Source organism: Jaculus jaculus, chromosome 3, assembly GCF_020740685.1.
Source record: "Jaculus jaculus isolate mJacJac1 chromosome 3, mJacJac1.mat.Y.cur, whole genome shotgun sequence".
Taxonomy (NCBI): Eukaryota; Metazoa; Chordata; class Mammalia; order Rodentia; family Dipodidae; genus Jaculus; species Jaculus jaculus.
The window spans coordinates 25,329,831-25,351,730 of NC_059104.1; positions in this window are offsets into that span (position 1 = coordinate 25,329,831).

Below are 21,900 nucleotides of genomic sequence, written 5' to 3' on the forward strand. Positions count from 1 at the left end.
CAAGTTTGCTGGCCAAATCCCAAAGGTTGTAATCTCTCAAAATTTTTTTAGGTGAATGGGCAGTAGTTTAGGCCAAAAACTTCATTTTTATGTGTCATGTCCCTCTGCTCACACCAGTCCTTTTGTACACAGCGCAACCCTGCACAAATCCTCATGACATGGTCATAACAGCAAGCCTCTCAAACTGCTTCTAGCTCAGTCCAAGCAAAGCTCTTTCTCACCCTCATAAGCCAAACCTCACACTCCATAGTTCTTACTGCATTCAGGTCATACAACTCTGACAAGAATAGTCCATCAAACTGTATTTACAGAACTGAAGGCGTTTCTTAGGCCAAAGATTCAAATCTTTCCATATTCCTTTTGAAAATAGCTCCAAAAGGCCAAACACACAGTCAGGTGTGTAGCAGTAATCCCACTCCTCGGTACCACTTTACTGTTGCATTGCTGGTAGAAATCACCTGACCTAGAGCAGCTTGTGGGAATAAAAGAGCTTTATTTTGACTTACAGGCTCAAGGGGGAAGCTCCATGATGGCATGTGAATAGAACAATGTGAATAGAGGGCGGACATCACCCCTTGGACAACATACGTTGGACAATAGCAACAGGAGACTGTGCCAAAAACTGGCAAGGAGAAACTGGCTATAACACCTATAAGCCCACTCCCCAAAATACACCACCTCCAGAAGGTGTTAATTCTCAAACTCCATCTGCTGGGAACCTAACATTTAGAACACCTAAGTTTATGGAGACACTTGAATCAAACCACCAAACCTTCTATATGGAAAATTGTTCATACTGATTCTACTTTTTTTTTTTTTACATGCCTGTTACTACATTTCAACACATACATAGGAGGTGTGGACATTGCTAATACATATAAATTCAGAGGCCAAAACCTACATTGAGCTGTCAGTCACAAAATATTGGGACCATAAACTATGAGATCATAAGAAAAGTATAAACAATTTACTTAATACAGAAATTTAAGTGTGTCCTTTGACTCCTTCATATAGTCAGTTTTACCAAAAAAAAACAAAATCATTATAATAATAAAAATACATAAAATCTGAATATGGGGATATATGAATGCCTAAGTAGTTAAGGCTCTTGCCTACAAAGCCTAGGGACCTGGGTCTGATTTCCCAGTACCCATGCAAAGCCAGCTGTACAAGGTAGAGCATGTGTCTGGAGTTTGGTTGCAGTGAGTGGAGGGCGTGGTATGCCCATTCTCTGTATGTCTCTTTTATTTCCATTTACACTAGCAAATAAATAAATAAAAATATTTTAAAAATAATTAAATTCTTATGCATGGAAACAGTGGATACCTTGTCTCATTCCAGATTACAAATAAAATAAAATAAAATAAAATAAAATAAAATAAAATAAAATAAAATAAAATAAAATAAAATAAAATAAAATAAAATAAAATAAAATAAAAGATGAGCATGGTCATAAGTGATGAGGTGAAAGGAATAGAGTCTTAACTACTAGACTGGTCAAAATGTTCTTATTAATCTTGCAGAAAATAAGTTAAAACTAGAATAACAAGAATTAGTTATAAATTATCACTGGATGAACTTCAATCTCTAATTCTCCAGTTTTACACAAATATATTCATTGGAAAACAATGCCTTCAATGCATATATCAGAATTATATATGATACTCTATAATTAGTAACATTTAAGAATATTTAAAAGTATTTTATAATAGAAATTTCATTGCATACATTATTAATATATATTATTACATTTTTGAATGCAATTAGCACAACACAATTAGTACATAATGATCTATTTCTAGGGATATTGCAATAAAAGTCAATAGTTTTAAAGTACTGACTACATATCTAGTTTTTGCTGGCCATTAGATTTAAGAAGTAGTGTATATGGTATCTATGCTTACAAAGGCTATACTTCAGTGAAGAAACAGATAAGCATATGGAAACACAAGGGCAAAATACTGCCCTTTAGTGCTATATTTTACTTAGTGTTTTTACATGGGGTGTGGATTTATATCATTTGATATCAGTTAAAATGTGTCAGAAATAAAATTAATGGTAATATGCATCTGAGGTATAAGCAAAAGTTTTTAGATTAGAAGGAGAGATTCGTCAGTGGGTTAAGTGCTTCCTGAACAAACAGGAGGATCTTTTGCAAAGCCTGAAATGGCTTGTGTTTGATTTCTCACAACCACAAAAATGCTGGTCATGGCTAGGCACTCCTGTAACCACAGATTTTTTGGTAAAGAAACCAGAGAACCCCTGGGGCTTGTGTAAACTACAAGTTCCAGAATCAGCTAGACTCCATATCAAAGAAGCATGCAGGTATGTGAAGGAAGGGGGCATCTGACATATTCCTCGTGTGTGTGTGTGTATGTGTGTGTGTGTGTGTGTGTGTGTGTGTGTGTGTGTGTGTATCACTGTAGCAGACAGCTTCAGGTTCACTGAGATGAACTTCAAGACCAGGCACAGTTATAGAGGAAGGGATTTATTGAAGCTTATAGATCCAGGGGAAGTTCCATAATGGCAGAAGAAGCTGGCCTGCTTTCACAGGACCAAGCAGAGAGAGAGAATCACAACCCAAAATCCACAGTACACTTCAGGAACTCCAGCTAGGCACACTTTGCATATATTTAGATTGAAACCTGAAACACACCACCACACCTTAAGAGCCACCCAGTGACATTGCTTCCAGCCAGGTGGCTGCAGATGCAAACTACAAACAAATAAAAAATTGTATATATTGGGGGCCATCTATCAAACCACCACAATCACATACCACATATATGTATGTATATATCACATACCACACAATGCATTCCATGCACACATTAAAAACAAGAGCAAACAAGCAAAAGTGTACTTGGAAGACATTGAATTAAAAATATAGAGTGGCTGGAGACATGGTTAAGTGGTTAAGGTACTTTCCTGATGTGGTGATTTGATTCAGGTGTCCCCCATATACTTGGGTGTTCTGAATGCTAGGTTCCGAGCTGATGGAGATTTGGGAATTAACGCCTCCTAGAAGGAGTGTTTTGTTGGGGGCAGGCTTATGGGTATTATAGCCAGTTTCCACATTCCAGTGTTTGGCACACCCTCCTGTTGCTTTTGCCCACCTTATGTTGGCCAGGGGGTGATGTCCACCCTCTGCTCCTGCCATCGTTTTCCCTGCCATCATGGAGCTTCCCCTCAAGCCTGTAAGCCAAAATAAAACTCTTTTTTTTTGTTTTTTTTTTTTTTTTTCCCAGAAGCTGCTCTTGGTTGGGTGATTTCTACCAGCAATGTGAACCAGACTGCAACACCTGAGAAGCTTAAGGACCCAGGTTCAACTCTTCAGAATCCACATAAGCCAGATGCACATGGTTGCATTTGCATCTAGGGTTCATTTGCAGTGGCCAGATGCCCTGACTCACACATACGCTCTCACACTCAAATAAATAATTAATAAATACAATATATTTATAAAATCCTAGAGGTCTTTTATTGCCATGAAAGGAAAAATAACAATAAAAAATGGATAATGGACTGCTTCTAGCCCATTTAAAAATCAATCAGCTTTGATTCTAAAGCCAAGAAAAAAAAATTGAAGGTTGTTTTCTGTTAATGATATTTTTATAACATTTTTAAATTGCATTTGAAAAATAACTTGATAGCAATGCTGAAGTTATCTTTTAAAATTTTCAATTCTAATATATTTTAATAATGTTAATTTAGCACGAGTTTCTTGATAGCAAAAATGTATTTGGATGTAGGTATAATGTGTAATAGTAGATGATCTTTATAGTATTTGTTGACCTCAAGTTGAGAAACTAAAATCTCTTCATAGGAAAGGAAGAGATATTAAGAGGTTAGCGAGAGTAATGGAATCCATGTAAAATGAAAGTAAGAGGGAAAGCTGTTTTAGAGGAATTAAGGGTCAATAAAAGGGGTATAAAGAAGTAGGGACAATGTGGTAAGGGGTAATTAGAAATAGAATAAATATATGTGTATGAAATTGCCATAATGAAACATTATTTTGTTAGTTAACAAAATTAAAAACAAAAATAAACCACTTTCATTAAAGGGATTAATAATACCTGTTGCCTAAGGCTTTATTATAATCAATCATATTTAACAGTAATAAAGAATTAAGGAAAAAAATGTTTAATGCTAAACTAATTATTCATATATTTTTTCCTCTTTTTATTTCTAGAGTAGATTTTTCCTTTCTGCTCTAACTAAGTTGGGCTTGGGAAAGGTTGTGGAAAGGAACTTAGAAGGCATCACATCCATTCTTATAAAAAGAAAAATCTAAATAAACTTAAAATCCACACCTGTGCCTAGAGCCAATAGAGACCTAATTGTCAAAAAAATGTTGCTTTGATAACTGGACAGGGGAATACAGTGACTTTCTACAGGATTCAGGATCTGCAAAGCAGAAGTTTGTTGCTAGAGTCAGCCCTAGTTCTAGATCAGTTTATGCAGTATGAACTAATTTGGGATTAACCTCTGAGGATACTCCAATTTGATAAGGAAAGAGGAGCATTCTGTCATGAGTTTTCTTAGAGGATCCCCACTTTGTTGCCTGGGTAATAGCTGGTGATGCAAAGATGTTTATCATACCAATAACTGTGGGCTAACTCCACAATGCATGACCCATATACCTCAACAAGGAGGGGCCAGTGGGGAGGGGTAGGTCATGGATGAGCCTAATAATGGTACCAAACTGCCTGTATTTGCTGAATAGAAAACTAATTTTAAAAATGCAAAAAAACAAAAAAAAACAAAAACATAAAATAAATAAATAAAAGGAAAAAAAAAAGGTCCTTTTGGCTCTACCAGGAGGAAGGAAATATTGACATGCGGAAGTCATTCAGGGTAATGCGTTTACCTTAACAAAAGACTCATTATAGCAAACTATTTTACCAGAGTCTGAGGAACTTTAGCTTTCTGAAAACCTTCATCAATACCAGAGAGGAGAAGTGTCCATGTCTAGATTCCTTGGTTACCCATTTAGTACATGAGAAAAAGACAGAGAATGAGAAGTTTGGAGGAAAACTACTTAGAATAGATTCCCTAAATGACCAACACTTCATAGTAGAATTATGTAACATTTACTACTGGCTAGTCCCTAGACACACCTATTAGCCACGTTTCGGTAAGACTCCTCTTGGATGGATCACAGCAAAAATTTCACAGCTTGGATTTTATTTCAAAAGTTTCTAGAGAAAACCCAAAACAAGACTGGGAAGAAAAATAAGAATACAAGGTAAATTTCAGCTTCTGCACAGTGGGCTCTTCAGCACTCAGTAAATACAGCTTGACACACAGCCAGAAAAATGTAAATCCTCACACAAAGTGTTTGTTTTCCACAGTTATTTTTACTGGTTACTTTATGTCTTGCTTTCAACTAAAAACAAATCACAACACCTACTTCAAAGGCAAATATAGTTAAGAGATAAAGCAAAGATGAAATCAAGGATGGCAGAAATTTCAGACCAAGAATTTAAAATAACTATGACTAAAAATAGCAATGACTTTTGGTAAAAGCATAAAACTTGCCAAACAGTGTAAGAAGAGAAATGAGAAGTCTAAGAAAGAATTCCAAGTCAGTGTCACATTAGTAAAATGTTTCAGCAGAAATAACAAATGTCTCTGATGGACTCATCAATACATTGCCCACTGCTAAGCTAAGGGAAGAATCACTATGCTTCTGTGCAGTCAAAAAAAAAAAAAAAAAAAAAAAAAAAAAAAAAGTTCAGATACAAAAACAAAAGAAAAGAGTGATGAAGGAATGGAACAGTATACTACTGTAAAGATTCACTATACATTGTTTTTCTTTCTTATCAATTTATATTGTAGCTGTAATTGAGATGGTGTTTCCTCAAATAAAAATAAACAAACATCCTTGCAAAAAAAAACTTAATCTTCTACAGCGACTATCTCTCTCCCCCTCAACTCTTTTATGTTAGATATACTTTCCTTCCTTTTCTTAGAGGGCACTGACCCGTAATTCCCTAACTCCCAGTACCATCATGTGGGTATCATCCACATTGAGCTTCTGATCAGAGAGACCTACAGTATTCAAAAAAAGTATGTCAAATTTCTGTCAGAATGCTTGATGACCTACCAAAGGTTAGTGATAAGACCCAACTGCTGAAGACACCATATGTGGCTGACACGTTAAATGGAATGGCATGGCTGGAAGCTGGAAGAGTCAGTCCCCAGACAGCGGGTCTAGTGCCAGAAGGTGCTACATGGGCGACTGGGGGAAAATGACCAATATCTGTCCAAGCAACTCATGGACTTACCTACTTAGCAACAAATAACCAGTTGTGATGCCCACACAAGTGCAATAGTGGCACACAGCCATGGTGGGGAACCAACTACTCTTGATTGGCTAACTGATCCCCTCAGTGGTATGGGACCCATAGCTGGATCTGGGAAACAAGTCAGAACCATATCCAAACATAAGCCGGGTCTCCATTATCGAGCTACCACCAATTGTGGGCAATAAGAGGGCCTATACCTATTAAATTCTCGATAAAAAAAAAAAAAAAGTAAGCGTTATCCCATTTGTCTGGTGCTAACTTACTCTCCGTTGGAGAATCTGCTTCTCTTTCTCAAAAAGACGGAGATCCTAAGGAGAGAGCCACCACATCATGCCTCAAAAGGGCCCCGGCTGAAACTAAGAACAATGGGGATGACAAGTAAGGGTGCTGTTTTCTTGGTGAATCAGGAACCAGCGCAAGGGTGGAGATCAACACAGAAAAAAATCAACACCTACCAAATCAGATAACCAGAGACCCAGAGGCCCCCAACTCCTCATCACTGAAGCATACCAAAAATGAATCCAACATGGCTCAGGGAAATTTTGCGGGAGAGGGGTTGGAAGGAATGTCAGAGCCACATGTTGGGTCATGATATGCAGAAACATTTCTCCTACCCACAACTGTGGGCTAACTCCAGAATGCATGACCCATATACCTCAACAAGGAGGGGCCAGGGGGAGCGGTTAGGACATGGATGAGCCTAACCATGGTACCAAACTGACTATATTTGTTGAGTACAAAACTAATTAATAAAAAGAGAGAGAGGGAGGAAAAAAAAAAAAAACACTGGAGAGAATCACAAAACAGAAATAAAAAACACAGAACACACACAAAAAGAAAATATATAAAAGACATTTTAGTGGAAAATCTTTTCTTAGAAAATAGCAGTGAAACTGACATGAAAATAATAGAACTTAATTATCTACCTTCAGTAAAGTGACTATTACAGACTGAAAACTTATGCTCCACAAATGTCCTAGATTGAAGCCTTTGCCCTCAGTGTAATAGTATTCTTTGAGAGATGATCAGGTTTGCATGAGGGTATGTGGGTGGGTTTGCTAGAGTGGATTGGTATCATTGTAAAAAAAGAATGGTCAGTGTTCTCTTAGGCATGAGTGTGGACATATGAGGAAGCTATGGGTAAGTGAGCATTTAAAACTATAAAAGTAAAAAATAAATAAATAAAAATAAAGACATAGCTGACTAATGACTCAATGGGTTAGATGCTAACCCTTCAAAAATAAGGACCTGAGGGTGCCTGAGACAGCCTAAGATACCATGAGATCTATCTCCAGCTTCCACGTTAAAAAAGGAAGAAGAGGAAAACATCACCCTTGCTTATTTCGCCAGTTGTCCTTAGTTTCAGTTGGGCCCCTTTTGAGGTATGTTGGGGCAGCTCTCTTCTTAGGATCTGCATCTATCTGGAAAAGAGAAGCAGATTCTCCAACGGAGAGTAAGTTAGCACCCGGAAAATTGAGATGAAACTAAGGACAACTGGCGAAATAAGCAAGGGTGATGTTTTCCTGTGAACCGGATACCAGCACAAAGGGGAAGGAGATCGACGCAGAGAAAAATCAACTCCTACCAAATCAGAGAGCCAAAGCCTCAGAGGCCCCCAACACCTCAGCACTGAAGCAGACCAAAAATGAACCCAACATGGCTCAGGGAAATCTTGCGGAAGAGGGGGTGGAAAGAATGTCAGAGTTACATGTTGGGTCATGATTTGCAGAGACATTTATCATACCAATAACTGGGGGCTAACTCCACAATGCACGATTCATTTTCATTAACAAGGAGGGTCTAATGGGAGGGGGTAGATCACAGATGAGCCTAAATAATGGTACCAAACTGTCTGTATTTACTGAAAAGAAAACTAATAAATTAAATTTAAAAAAAAAAAAGGAGGAAGAGGAGGCTTGGAAAGGAGAGGGCGAAGAGGAGGAGGTGGAGGAAGAGGAGGAGTAAAAGGAAGAGTACCCTTATTAGAAACTGATGTTGGATCTGGTACTCGCCAGATCAGTGCAAAATCTCTATGTGCTGTCACAGCCTCACTGTGGGCTGCGACAAAGCAGCTGCAGGTCACTGAACAGTGACAGATTGAAATGCAGAAAGGAGGAAACTTAGTCTGTTACATACTAGATATATGTGAACTGTGACAAGAAAAATGCTAGTAACTTCCTTTGAGAAATCTACACAAACGGTATCTGGGGGGAAGGGAGTTTTGAGGTAGTCTCACTTTAGCCCAGGCTGACTTAGAATTCATGTTGTCTCAAGTTAACCTTAAACTCACAGTAATCTCCAACCTCTGCCTCCTGTGTGCTGGAATTTTAAGCATGTATATGATTAAGTAAATGTATATGATTAAGTAAACTATAGAATAACATGATAGTCATTTAAGGTATATGCATATATTGTATCCTTAACAGAATGAAAAATAATCATCCTTCTACAGTGTCTTAGGGACAATTCACTCATGCTTTTTGAATAGGTTTATTACTTAATATCTTATGACTGAGTTTTTAATGTTAAAATCTTTACACGACTTTCTTCATACTTCATTCTCTCATATGCTCTTTAAAGAAAGGGAGCCTTCTCACAGGAATATTGATATACAGAGATCCAGCTCATGTGGCCTCACTTCTTCCACACCCAGAACCAGCAATTCCTTAATCTTCTTTGTGTGTGTGATGTCTGTGGCTTCTCACTAAGTTATTCTGCCCATATCATAAGCTTTAATTCACATAACATGAAGTAGCAAAATCTGCTGAGATAATATTTCATTGTAAATTATTCCCAATGTGATTTTAACTGCTGAAAAGTTTATTTTTCATTTCCAGTAAGAAAGCATAAGACAGTGTCTATATTTGGATTAATAACAACTTTCACAACAATGAATATGAATTTATCAGGTTGTTTACAGAAAAACGAAATAAAAAACATAATAAGTTGGAAGTTGGAACATGCAGTCTCACAGGACAAGTTGTATGAAAATGACACAGAGGAAGAAGAACCTTATACTCTTTGGGCAAGAATGCAAACTGGCACAACCATTATGGAAATCAATATGTAGGTTTCTCAAAAAAAATATCTATTAAAAGCAACTATATGAAGCAGACATGCAGTTCCTGAATACATATGGAAAGGACTCTAAATGGAAATACAGTAAGAGTTCATCTACAGATGTCATAAATAAAAACCATTACTTGGCAGGATAACTTAAAAAAAAAAAAAAACTAATAAATTGTCAACAGGGTGTGGTGGTGCCTGCCTTTCATCCCAGCAGTAGGGACACCAAAGTAGAAGGATCACTGCTAGTTTAAGGCAAGCCTGGGACGACATATTGAATCATATTGAATTGGTCAGTGTGGGCTAGATGGAGATGCTCCCTCAAAAAAAAAAAAAAAAAAAAAAAAAAAAAAAAAAGAAAGAAAGAAAAAAAAAGAAAAGAAAAGAAAGAAAGAAAGAAACAGAAAATAAAAGAGAAAGATGTTGTCTGAGGCTATCCTCATATCTAACTGGTTGTAAATAAAGTCAGTAACTGACGTGACATATGACACACATATATCTTAGGAGCAGCAGCCAAAAATTAACTGGTCCTAGTCTACCTGAAAGTTGGGTTCCTTGTTTACCTGGATGTAATACCTCCACCTGACAAAGTTTGTAGTTGTAGGTACCATCAGTTAATTTCACTTGCTGACATAAATAATTATACTGTTTCTCCACAAGCAAGATTTAATGCAAACCAGAAAATGGAACTTAAAGAATTATATGTTGTAATAAAAAAAATAATCAACACTTTGGGGGATAGAGAAATCACTTAGTGGTTAAACATACTTTCTTGCAAAGCGTGCTTGTCCAGAGTTTGACTTGCAGTCATCACATTCAGCAAATGCACAGAGTGATGCACGGGTCTTGATTTCTTTGGTAGTGGTAGGATGTCAGGACATGCCCATTCTCTGTCTCTGTCTCTGTCTCTGTCTCTGTCTCTGTCTCTCTCTCTCTCTCTCTCTCAATAATTAAATGAAATTATTTAAAAGCAACTAGATATTTTGAAATTTCGTATATAGTTGTCACTTTAGAGCCTAATATTTTCAAGAAAGTATTAACTTTAAGATAGATATTGATTTCATTGTCTTCTTTGTGACCAGATACACAAACTTTCGCATACCTGAGCATTTGGCATTCCTTATTTTCGTACTAGAGATGTTTCAACAAGATATTGAATATGAAAACATTCCAAAATTCAAAATATCTGAAATAGTAAACTTCTGGCTCCAAAAATTTCACATAATGAATACTCATCCTGTGCCTGAGGAAATTATCAACTGCTTCCTTTAATATACTATATATGCTACACAATGGGAAATTCCTACTGTTACTTTGTCTACATACAAAGCTAAATATTGACAACAATCCATTCTTTTTCTGAGAGAGAAAATATTTTTTCCTTGTGGATTGGTTAATGAAATTACAATGATTATAAGATAGTTTTTATGGTTTCTAATGAAAACTGAAAGTTTTCTTTTTAGAAAACTGATGGCATTTGTCTGTATGTATGACATCTGATTTTTTCATGTAGGAAATATTTTTAAGATATGAAATGATAGAGAATGTATTGTTGAAGTGATAAAAATCTCAGAAATTCAATTAGAGGGCCAAAAACTGCCTCCTGGAAGCTGACAGAAGACTATCAACAGTCTGCATTCAAAAGGAATCTCTGAGTCTTGATGTAATAGCCTGATAATGAAATGACTTGCCTGCCTCTGTTTACAAAGAACTCTTTGAGTCTTTGAAGTAGGATTCTTAGGAGATTACATAAACATGGCCTAACATAAAAAATGTGTCTATAAGTGTTTTATATTTCCTTGATAAACATTAATTCAAATGAGTAAGTTTCTAAGTTCCATAAATGTGGTAAGCATTTTAGAAGTAATGATTAGTTAATATCTGCCACACTGTTTCCATTGAATTCACATTGCACTTTGACACAATGTTGGAGAAAGAAACAATAAGTCAAAAGTGAATAACAACTCTGTCTAGACTCAAGTAAATACAATGTCAACCAATTTCATGAATAGATAATAGAGCACTTGTTTGAAGCAAGTGATGGACACATCAGAGTCAGTCTGCCAGATCTGAAGTAGTTGCCTTGAATCCTTCAAAAGGCTATGGAAATAGAAGGGAAATTGAAAAAGAAAGAGAATAAGAGATGAAGAGTATCTGTATAAACTTCAAGATGTTCAACTTAAATATTAGTAAGAATAGTTTATGAGGTGTGAGGTACCCTTAGACTCTTTCAGTGTAGTGGCCAGTGCAAATCACTGATCTTGACCAATTATCTAGTAAACTTTTTGAAGATCTGAGGTTATAGTCATGCTCCGGCCATTTTCTGCTCTGCTGTGTAAAATATTCCTTACATGGTATTACTGTACACTTAGTTTACCTAGTGCTGAATAAGGGCAGAATCATCTTTGTGAAGTTTATAATTCTAAAGTGAAACAACATAGAAATAAACAGGAGCTTAGTATGGAATAATTTCAAAAAAATTTGAATACAGTAAGAAAACAAAACTGGAATTGGGAATGGACGATGGTACAGAGAGAAGCCATGGTTTAAGCAGAAATCATGAGAAACAATATATCAGTTATAATAAAATCGGCACATGCACAGAGAAATGTGTCTCTGGAGGAGTCAATAGTCTCCATTGATAATCACAGATAATCAAAATCAGTAATAAAAAGAAAAAAACAAGAAGACTTATTCTTCTCGTTATATTCTTAATTTTCATTTAACCCCAAGAAATAAATTAATTTGGACCTATTAATGCAGACAGTAGAAACTTCCTTCTAAAGCTATTAATCAACCAAAAATATTCCTCAGGGCTTTCTTTTTGAAAGGTGTCATTTCTGTTTCAGCTGTAAATCAGATGTTTCTTTCTACATGACTATTTTATGCATGGCACATGGAAGAAAGACTCTGGAAAAGACAGTTATAATGCATTGCTTTATTGAAAATTAACCTTACAAAGATAATTTTTTTTTGTTTTTATTATTTTTATTTATTTATTTGAGAGTGACAGAGAGAGAAAGAGGCAGATAGAGAGAAAGAGAGAGAGAATGGTCACGCCAGGGCCTCCAGCCACTGCAGACGAACTCCAGATGTGTGCACCCCCTTATGTATCTGGCTAACGTGGGTCCTGGGGAATTGAGACTCGAACCAGTGCCCTTAGGCTTTACAGGCAAGTGCTTAACCGCTAAGCCATCTCTCCAGCCCACAAAAGATAATTTTATTAGTGTACTCACAAGTTATAAAGCTTGAACAATTATAATTGTTTGTATATTTCTGTCAGAAAAAAAGAAGGGAAGAAGCCATGTCATAATTCTACTTACAGAAATGGAAACTGGTCCAGATAGGAATTAACAAGAAACTGACTTTCCAGTATTCTTGTAGATGTAATAGAATAATTCCATGTACAAGTATCAATCCTGAGGATGTTGTAAGGATAAAATAATGTTAGACACTAACATGTATTTTATTGTAAGTGAAAAATAAATTTTCACTAGATCATGTTTTTGAACTGTAGACAGTATCTAAATGATAACTAAACTAAAATATATTTAATATTGTAACTTCTGTAATAACATAAGGAAAGTTTCTTAAGTTAACTGTATTTAATTAGTCTGAAATCTCCCTGTCAACTTTATATTTCAGAATACAAGTTGTTTAGAAAAGAAATCATTTCCCCCATTATCCAAATTTAGTAGAAATTGATTTTACCATAATATGTTGTCTGTAAGTTTCTTCTTTGGCTTAATATCTGACAACTCAAGGTATAAATCAAGGCATAAACTATCAGATTCAACATTGTTAGGAACATTGGGATATTTCTCATATATAATTGTTCAAATATAGATTAACTTTCCATTACCAAAAACCCAAACCCAATAATGGGGTGAGATCAGGGTAAAGAGTAGAGACCTTTCTATTGGTTCTGATATGTTGAGTGCTTGGACTCGAGCCATAGCAAGAACATAAGCCTAAGGGAAGAGAAAGTACCTCCTCTGTGGCATGCTGACATATCTGAATGAGCAATTAGAGCAGGGTGTGGACATGCTTAAGCTCTTCCATTCAAAGCACACACTGCAATTAACTGCTGTGCAGGGACTTAGCACTCCAGCATTACATAAGGAACCTTCACTGTAGATATCTACTGAACATTGTACCTGTCTGGAAGTAATATGTTGTCCTCTTCAATGACATGCAGATTTTAAATGATGCTGGTGAGAAGATCCACCTGCTTGGCTCAACTGACATCTACCTTTCATACCTATCTTCAACAAGAACTCTGAAGTCATATGGAAGTTTTTAATGATATTGTTTATGATATTCAGTTATTAAATTTCTTCTCTTCAATAAGTAAAATAAGCTAACCCTTGAAAACTCAGATTTAAAATATCTAATTCTAGCAAGGGAAGACATATACTCTATTCAAAATCAAAACAGATAATTTATAAATGGTATAATGGTGAAAAATATAAAAAGATAATGGATAACATATATCTCAGTGATTATATAAAAGAAATAGCAATTGACTAAATAATATAAGGTTGCATGTTTTCAGTAACTAGATTTGGAGAACATCTCACATGAAAAAAAAATGGAAGAGAAAAATGAAATGCTCTGTAGACAAGGAACTATACATGGACACAGTTAACAATTAACATTTCTAGGTACATGAGCTGGAGAGTTGGCTCATCAATTGAGGCACTTATCTGCAAAGCTTAAGGACCCAAGTTAGATTCCAAAGACAGATGCATAAGGTTGTACCTGTGTCTGGAGTTTGTCTTCAGATCAAGTGTTCCTGGCACACCCATTTTCCCTTTCTCCAATAAATAAAAGAAAATATATGTCAGGTGGGTAAAGCTAGGTGTCCCATAGAAGGAATGTCACAGGTTGTCATAAACTCATGAAATATTACAGTTGTGTTAAAATGCAATGTGATGATTACATTAAGGTGTCTGAGTTTCTTCACATTTACTATTAAATAGGGGTGAACTTTGGACAAAAAAAGCATTAAACTACATGCTGGTATTTAAGGAAAATACAATGCTTTGGTTATTTTTGTTTGAGAATATGATTAAAAAATATAACATGTTTCTGGGAGAAGAATAGAGAGGAATGAAAAGGATTTGGGGTACTTTTTTGTTTTGTTTTTATCCCTGTCTGTTCGTATTCTATGTGTTGCACTTTGCTGTACTCATTTTATTTCTCCATAAATTATTGAAGGATAGTGTACAGAGGTCCATTGTCTCATAATTAGGTGCCTTTGGTGGCTTTGCACTCTATAATTGGACTTCCAGTATTTTTTTAAGCAAAGCACATAAGAAGATACACATAAAAATGGTTTCACTCTATTCTTTTATTGAAGTGACTTCAAATATTTTAACAAACAAAACTAACTTTTGACTGCATTATTGACATGTGCCTAATACATAGTACTCATAATTTCTCTATTTTGTAAAGTTTTGTCACTAAACTCAGAACTCTACAGTATATCATTACCAAACAAGACTGAAGTCAACATGATTTCTTTTTATTTTTTATTTTATTTTTTTATTTACCCATAGCCTCTGTAGTGTATATGAAATCAAGCTGGCCTTATATTAGCCATGTTCCATACTCAGCTTCTCCAGTGTCTGGAATTAAAGCATGCCCAATGAATGATTTGTATTCTGAAAATACATGTGTGCAATGAGGATTGCTAAGGGCAATAGCCAACACTTTTTCTCTCCTCCAAAAGATAGATAATATAAAGTAAAAAGAAGAGGACTTTTGTGTGGTCACTTTTTAAGTTATTTTAATATTTTATGTAACAGTTATTGCATATGATATACAATGATATATACACACAAATATATGCATAAACTACTGCAATAGGATGAAAATAATAAATGGACAGCTTGCAAATATTTTAGCACTATACTTTTCTTATCTAAACATGTTGTATAATGTTTATTTCACCACACTTGCATTAAAGAACATTTCATTTTACAGAATGGACCCAATGGATGGGCTTCATGGATTTAATCTGATAATGTCCCTTATAGTTTTGTTAGGGTTCCCCTTAAAACACAACGTGCATTGTACTAGCAAAGGACAGAAAAAACTACAATGCCATATATCTGTACTTATATTTCAGCCTTTTAAAACTTACTATTTTTGATTATCTTTTCGAGTGTGTTGGTGGGTAGGTGTAGCATTTGTGGTTAGTGGCCTGGTGCAGTGGCCAGAGGAATTTGCTTGGTGTCCCTCAACATTGTTCTTATGCTTTATTTTCCTTAGGCCGTTTCTGAATCTGGAGCTCTCCATCTCTTATTTAGACTGGCAATTTTCCTTTCTCCTTGGCACTGGGGTTTGCTGCGGATGACACTGAAGTGCCCTGCTTGCACAACAGGCACTTTTAACATCACTTTGCAGCCTTGGCCTTAATGGCAATTATTGTGACAATGATGTTTCCAAAATTAGGGATGAGCTTGATAATTGAAAGGACATTAGTTGGTCCAAAGCAAATGTTAGCAACTAACATTAATCTAGTTAATGGAACTTCAATGCATTCCAAAAATGGTAGTTTCTAAAAGAAAAATGTAATTTTATGTTATTACCTGGAATTTCAAGATGTTAGTATAAACTTATGAGACAATATTTGCAGCACATTTTTGGCTTTGTAATGGAAGACAAATAATGCACTCAGAATTCAAAAACTCTTTGTAACTATATATCTCAACATAGTAGTAGAAAATAATTTCATTAGTAGTTTCAGTTTTCTTTCAAAATAGTGCGTAGTGTATTTTGATATTAACATTTTATATTGTTTGAAATCTCACAAATACTATTGTCCTTGACTAGAAGTATTCTGAGAACTCTTTTTTTTTAATTAACTGTGACACTCATATAAAGTCACCTTTTTCTGCCCTTGCTCTTTTTTAATAAATGGACCTCAACATTATTCTTTTTTCTCTGTATGTTTTCATGATCTAATTTTTTTTTTATTTTTATTTTACTTTTTGTGAACAGAACCTAAGAAAAATGCTGTAGGCATTTTGAAAATCTGCTTGACAGCCCTCAAAATATTGAACATAAACTTATCACAAGAGTCAACAATTTCACTCCTAGGGATGTATGCATGTTGTCTGAAAATATTGGTACCCATATGATGTGTACATGAATTTTTGCAGAAATGTTATTCATAAAAATTTTTAAGTGGGGCTGGGGAGATGGCTTAGGAGTTAAGCACTTGCCTGTGAAGCCTAAGGACCCTGGTTTGAGGCTCAACTCCCAGGACCCATGTTAACCAGATGCACAAGGGGGCACATGCGTCTGGAGTTCTTTTGCAGTTGCTGGAGGCCCTGGCACACCCATTCTCTCTTTCTCTATCTGCCTTTTTCTCTCTGTCTGTCTCTCAAATAAATAAATAAAAATAAACAAACAAAAAAGAAAGGTAGAACAAGTTGGACATGAACGCCTATATCTCAGCACACAGGAGACTGAGGTTGGAAGATAAACAAAAAAAAAATAATAATAATAATAATAAATAAAGTGTAAAAAATCTAAGTGAAAATGAATTGATGAACTGTAATTAAAATAAGTATAGCTACAAAGAGTTCTCTATTATAATTAAATGCGTATGTGTGACATATTATACTGTGGTGTTCTTTTCCTTTCAACTTGCTCTATATAATTTAGGGAAATTGTATAGGTATCCTATGCCTTAATAAAAGACACAGAAGAATCAATTGATATTCATTTAAATTAATTATTTATGTAAAACTGTATATAAACTAATGTAGTATAAAACCTTTCTGAAGGTTAAATAAAGATTTTAACACATAAATATGATAACATGATAAATTCAACTTAACCAATCTATATTATTTTCTTAAAATACGTAATTTCAATATGAGTTTCTGAGATATATAAATCATATGACAAAATTTGGGTGAATGTATAAGACAAATATTCATTTTATGTAACTGAAATAACCAGCAAATAACATGTAAATTTTTTGGTAACTGCTGTCTCTCTCTTAGGGACAAAATCAATCAATAAATAAATGAAATAAATCTTCCATTGTTTTTTTTTTTTTTTTAATTTCCAGCCCCTATCTACTATTTTCTATTATGGTGATTTTCATTGTGATTTTTTTGGGGGGAGTTAAATTAATCAGAGAAACATTCTCAAATAATTTGCTCCTACTTTGATATGATTGGGTATATTCAGCAAAATGTTTATAAAGTTTCTTTTCATTTTGACACTAGTGAATTAAAAACTATACATGTTGATTATCCAGGAAATCCAGAGAATCATCAACTTTTTTGTGTATTTATACATTGAAGAATGGCTATTGTCCCTGAAGAATTTATATATAGTAATGTTTCTTTTAAGTCTACTTACCAATATATGTATATCTACATACACATGTATGTGTTTATAATATAGTGTGAATCAATAAGAGTCATCTGTTTTAAAACACAGGAAATAAATAACGCTTACTTAACAATCTTATTTCCCAAATAACAAAGAGAAATTACAGGAAGATTTGCAGAAATTTTAGGAACATTACTAAACAATAAAAATCATAGTTTAGAAAGATGAGTCCTGAAAAATATATTATTTCATAAAACTTTACATATCTAACCTATTCAATATTATAAAATGCATAGCTAGAAAGCATATGATGAATACAGTGTCTATTAATAAGAATTCTTGACTTGATAGGAATTTCAAGAAATGAATTAAGTAACTCATTTGAAATCAACAGAAAATGTCTTTTGACAAGCAGAGAATATGAGTTCACAACCTCATTCATTTACATTTCTGTTACCATGAGTTTGGTTATTAGCCCATGTCTAAGCTCCAAGTATTCCATTTAGACTTCAAATCTAATTATAACAATTTTTATAATGGTAATGTATTACTTTATAGACTTCTAAAAATGTAATGCGTGTGTTTTGGGTCTTGGTGACCATTTCTAAATTCTGCTTTAATCATGGTGAGAAGCATGTTGAACTTAGGTAGAAATAAATAATATTCTGGGAATATAATTATCCATGAAAAGATAATTTTATTCATGATTTCTGATAATTTTGGCAGCAAAATGACACTTTAAAATAATTAATAGTGTACAGGAGAAAAATGTCATTGTCAATCAACATTTTATAGTTTTCCTACAACAGCTGTCAATCATCTGAAATCCAAATAGCTATTTCTTGTAAATTTCATATTCTCATATTTGGCTGAGAACAAGTATCAAATAAACCTGTCAGTATTGTTATTGTTGAAAGATTCTACAACGTGGCAAAAGCTTAAGGTAGTTGTCTTGAGATATTTTTATATGCTTATATAGTTGGCATGTGTTTGTTAACAAATATTTTTTTTTCTTTATTTATTTGAGAGTGACAGACAGAGAGAGAAACAGGCAGAGGGAGAGACAAAGAGAGAATGGGCATGCCAGGGCTTCCAGCCACTGCAAACTAACTCCAGATGCGTGTGCCCCCTTGTGCATCTGGCTAATGTGGGTCCTGGGGAATCATAGGCTTCATAGGCAAGTGCTTAACTGCTAAGCCATCTCTCCAGCCCCAACAAATATTATTTTTAAATTAACACCAGCAACAAGAAAACAGGTTTAACTTATTTTTGGACACTTTTAGTATTGTTCATAACCAAATAATAATTTTGTACTTAAAATATAAATGATATGTATTATGTCACCACACTATTATGTAAAATACATTGCTGTATGAATGTTGTTGAGACTATATTGCCAATAATAGTAGCAACTATAAATATCACCAGGAATATCACAATTTCAAATCTGTAAATTTAGTTCAGAATCACAAATGCTAACTTTGGCTTTGTTAAAGATTCTGGGCACCACTAGATGCTGTAAAGATATAAATATTCAAACAGGAATAAAATTCCTTCTGATATTCTTAATGCCTAAGGGCATTTTTCTAAGATAATGAAATATTTAAAATGCTTTGTGGTTAATTACACTCTCTTCCCTCTTATATTGCAAGGAAAGAAAGGGAATCCATCTGGAAATAATTCCACAGTTCTTGGGATGTTTGTCTTGTCCCCTTGAGGATGAGGATAGTAGCCAAAACAATACTGGTCCCTTGGGCTAGATCCCTGCTGTTTACTTCCTAGAGGACCTTTTCACAGCTAAGTGAGAGAAAATGTGAGCAAATCCCCACTACTAAACACTATATCTGATATAATGCTTGGTGTAGTCCAAGTGTTCCTCTGAGCTACCATGGTTAAAATACTTCATATTTTGTTGTTATAAGCATCCGTTAACTTGGTCTCTTCTCACCTATGTCAGCATCTTTTCTTGGTCCCTCTTCATTTGGGCTTCCTTTGTCTTGTGTATGTACCTTTACAGGCAGATACCTTGAATATAAAAAGACATAAATAACTTTAATGTATATTTGAAATCATCCTCTTTACAAAAAGCAACAGCCAAATAAACAAAAAATGAGTTTTATAGAAGATACCTTTAAGCATAGAAAAGAATTATAATGAATATAATTTAATTTATATTGCTTAATTATAATTAATATATCCTTTGGGTACATCTTTCCTACTCTTTAAGCTTTTGCAATATGTACAGTAATTTGGTAATTAGAATTAATATTAATACTGAAAAATAAAATAATATGTGTCAAAAAGATTTGTCACAGTCTCTTTTTTGCACTTTTCCCATGTTCATTGCCTTTTTCAGTTGCTACTATTGCAAGTAAATCACTATTCTGAAGACTTACTGTACTCATTATTATTATTATTATTATTATTTTGGTTTTTTGAGATAGGGTCTCACTCTAGCCCAAGCTGACCTGAAATTTACTATGTAGTATCAGGATGGCCTTGAACTCACAGCTATCCTCCTACCTCTGCCTCCTTAGTGCTGAGATTAAAGGCATGTGCCAAGACAACTGACTTTGAATTCAGGTTTTTCTTTTCTTTTCTTTTCCCAGAAGCAGAGGTACTTCAGTCTTTAGTTTCTGACTATATCTCCATGCAATACCATATGTTCAGTGAGTGGAAACACTTAGGTTTCACGGATTACCTTGAATAGCTAAGTGGCTGAATTCTGCTCTGTTCATGAAGATTACATTCTGCCTTCTCCCCACATTGGAAAGGAGGTCACAGAAGATGTAGTCACCTCGATAGGACATTTTTAGCCGGTGCTTAACTTTGGTTCAATCTATAGCACACAATGATCTGACTTTCTGTTTTAATACTTTGTTATTTTATAATGCCAATTTGGCAAATATTGACAAATTCACAGTGTACCATGTGATGATTTAAATGTGGATATTATACTAGTTTCTATCAGCAGCTACTAATCATTGTGCATGTGATCAGTTGATTTTCTTTATTATTTTTAATTTTTTGTTTATTTTTATTTATTTATTTGATTCAGGTTAGGTGCTGTAGATGAGTGAGACTATGTGTGAATTTTTTTTTTTCTTTCTGTGGTTGGGTAAGTTCACTGAGAATTATCTGTTCCAGGTTCAACCATTTTTCCTCAAATTTCATTGTGTCATTTTTTCTTACTGCTGCATAGAATTCCATTGGGTAGATATACCATTGTGTAGTTATACCACATCTTAGTTATCCATTCTTCTAGTGATGGACATCTGAGAAAGAGAGAGAGACAGAGAGGGAGAGAGAGAGAGAGAGAGAATGGGCACACCAGGGCCTCCAGCCACTGCAAACAAACTCCAGACACGTGCACCCTCTTGTGCCTCTGGCTAACGTGGGTCCTGGGGAATTGAGCCTCGAACTGGGGTCCTTAGGCTTCACAGGCAAGTGCTTAACCACTAAGCCATCTCTCCAGCCCGATAAGTTGATTTTAAATAGCAGAATATTATTGATCAGAGTCACCAGAACAGATCTGGGTATATAGCTCAGGGGTCAAGTGTTTGTCTAGCATAAGTGAGGCCCAATCTTCAATCCCAAAGTCTGAAAAAATAAACCAAAATGAAAAAAAAAAAAGAATTAAAAACTCCAACCATTCATGAAATAAATTACATCTCCAGAACTTACTTTTAATTTTTTTTAAATTTATTTATGTGACACAAACAGTGAATAAAACAGAGAGGTAGATGGAGAGAATGGTCATACCAGGTCCTCCATCCACTGAAAATGAGCTCCAGATATATGTGCCACCTGGTTTTATGTTGGTACTGGGTAATTGAACCTGGGTCCTTAGGCTTCACAGGCAAGTGCCTCAGCTGAAGGAAATTCATCAAACCAGCCTTTGCTGAACACTTAGGTGACTCTCCAGGACTGTTGTGAGCAGTCGAGCTAAGTTCTTTAATGGTCTCTGTTAAACAAGCATAACTCTGTTACTTACCCAGTGTAAAAGTTATCAACTATTAGACTACACATTTAATTTTTTTATAGAGTGCTGTCATGGGCTCCAGCCAGGCATATTGTTACTCACTAGAGATAGGTTAGAGGCATTGTGCTTCAGTAGGCTTTTCGTTTTCTTAGAATACCTAGAATTCATCAAATAAAATTGAGA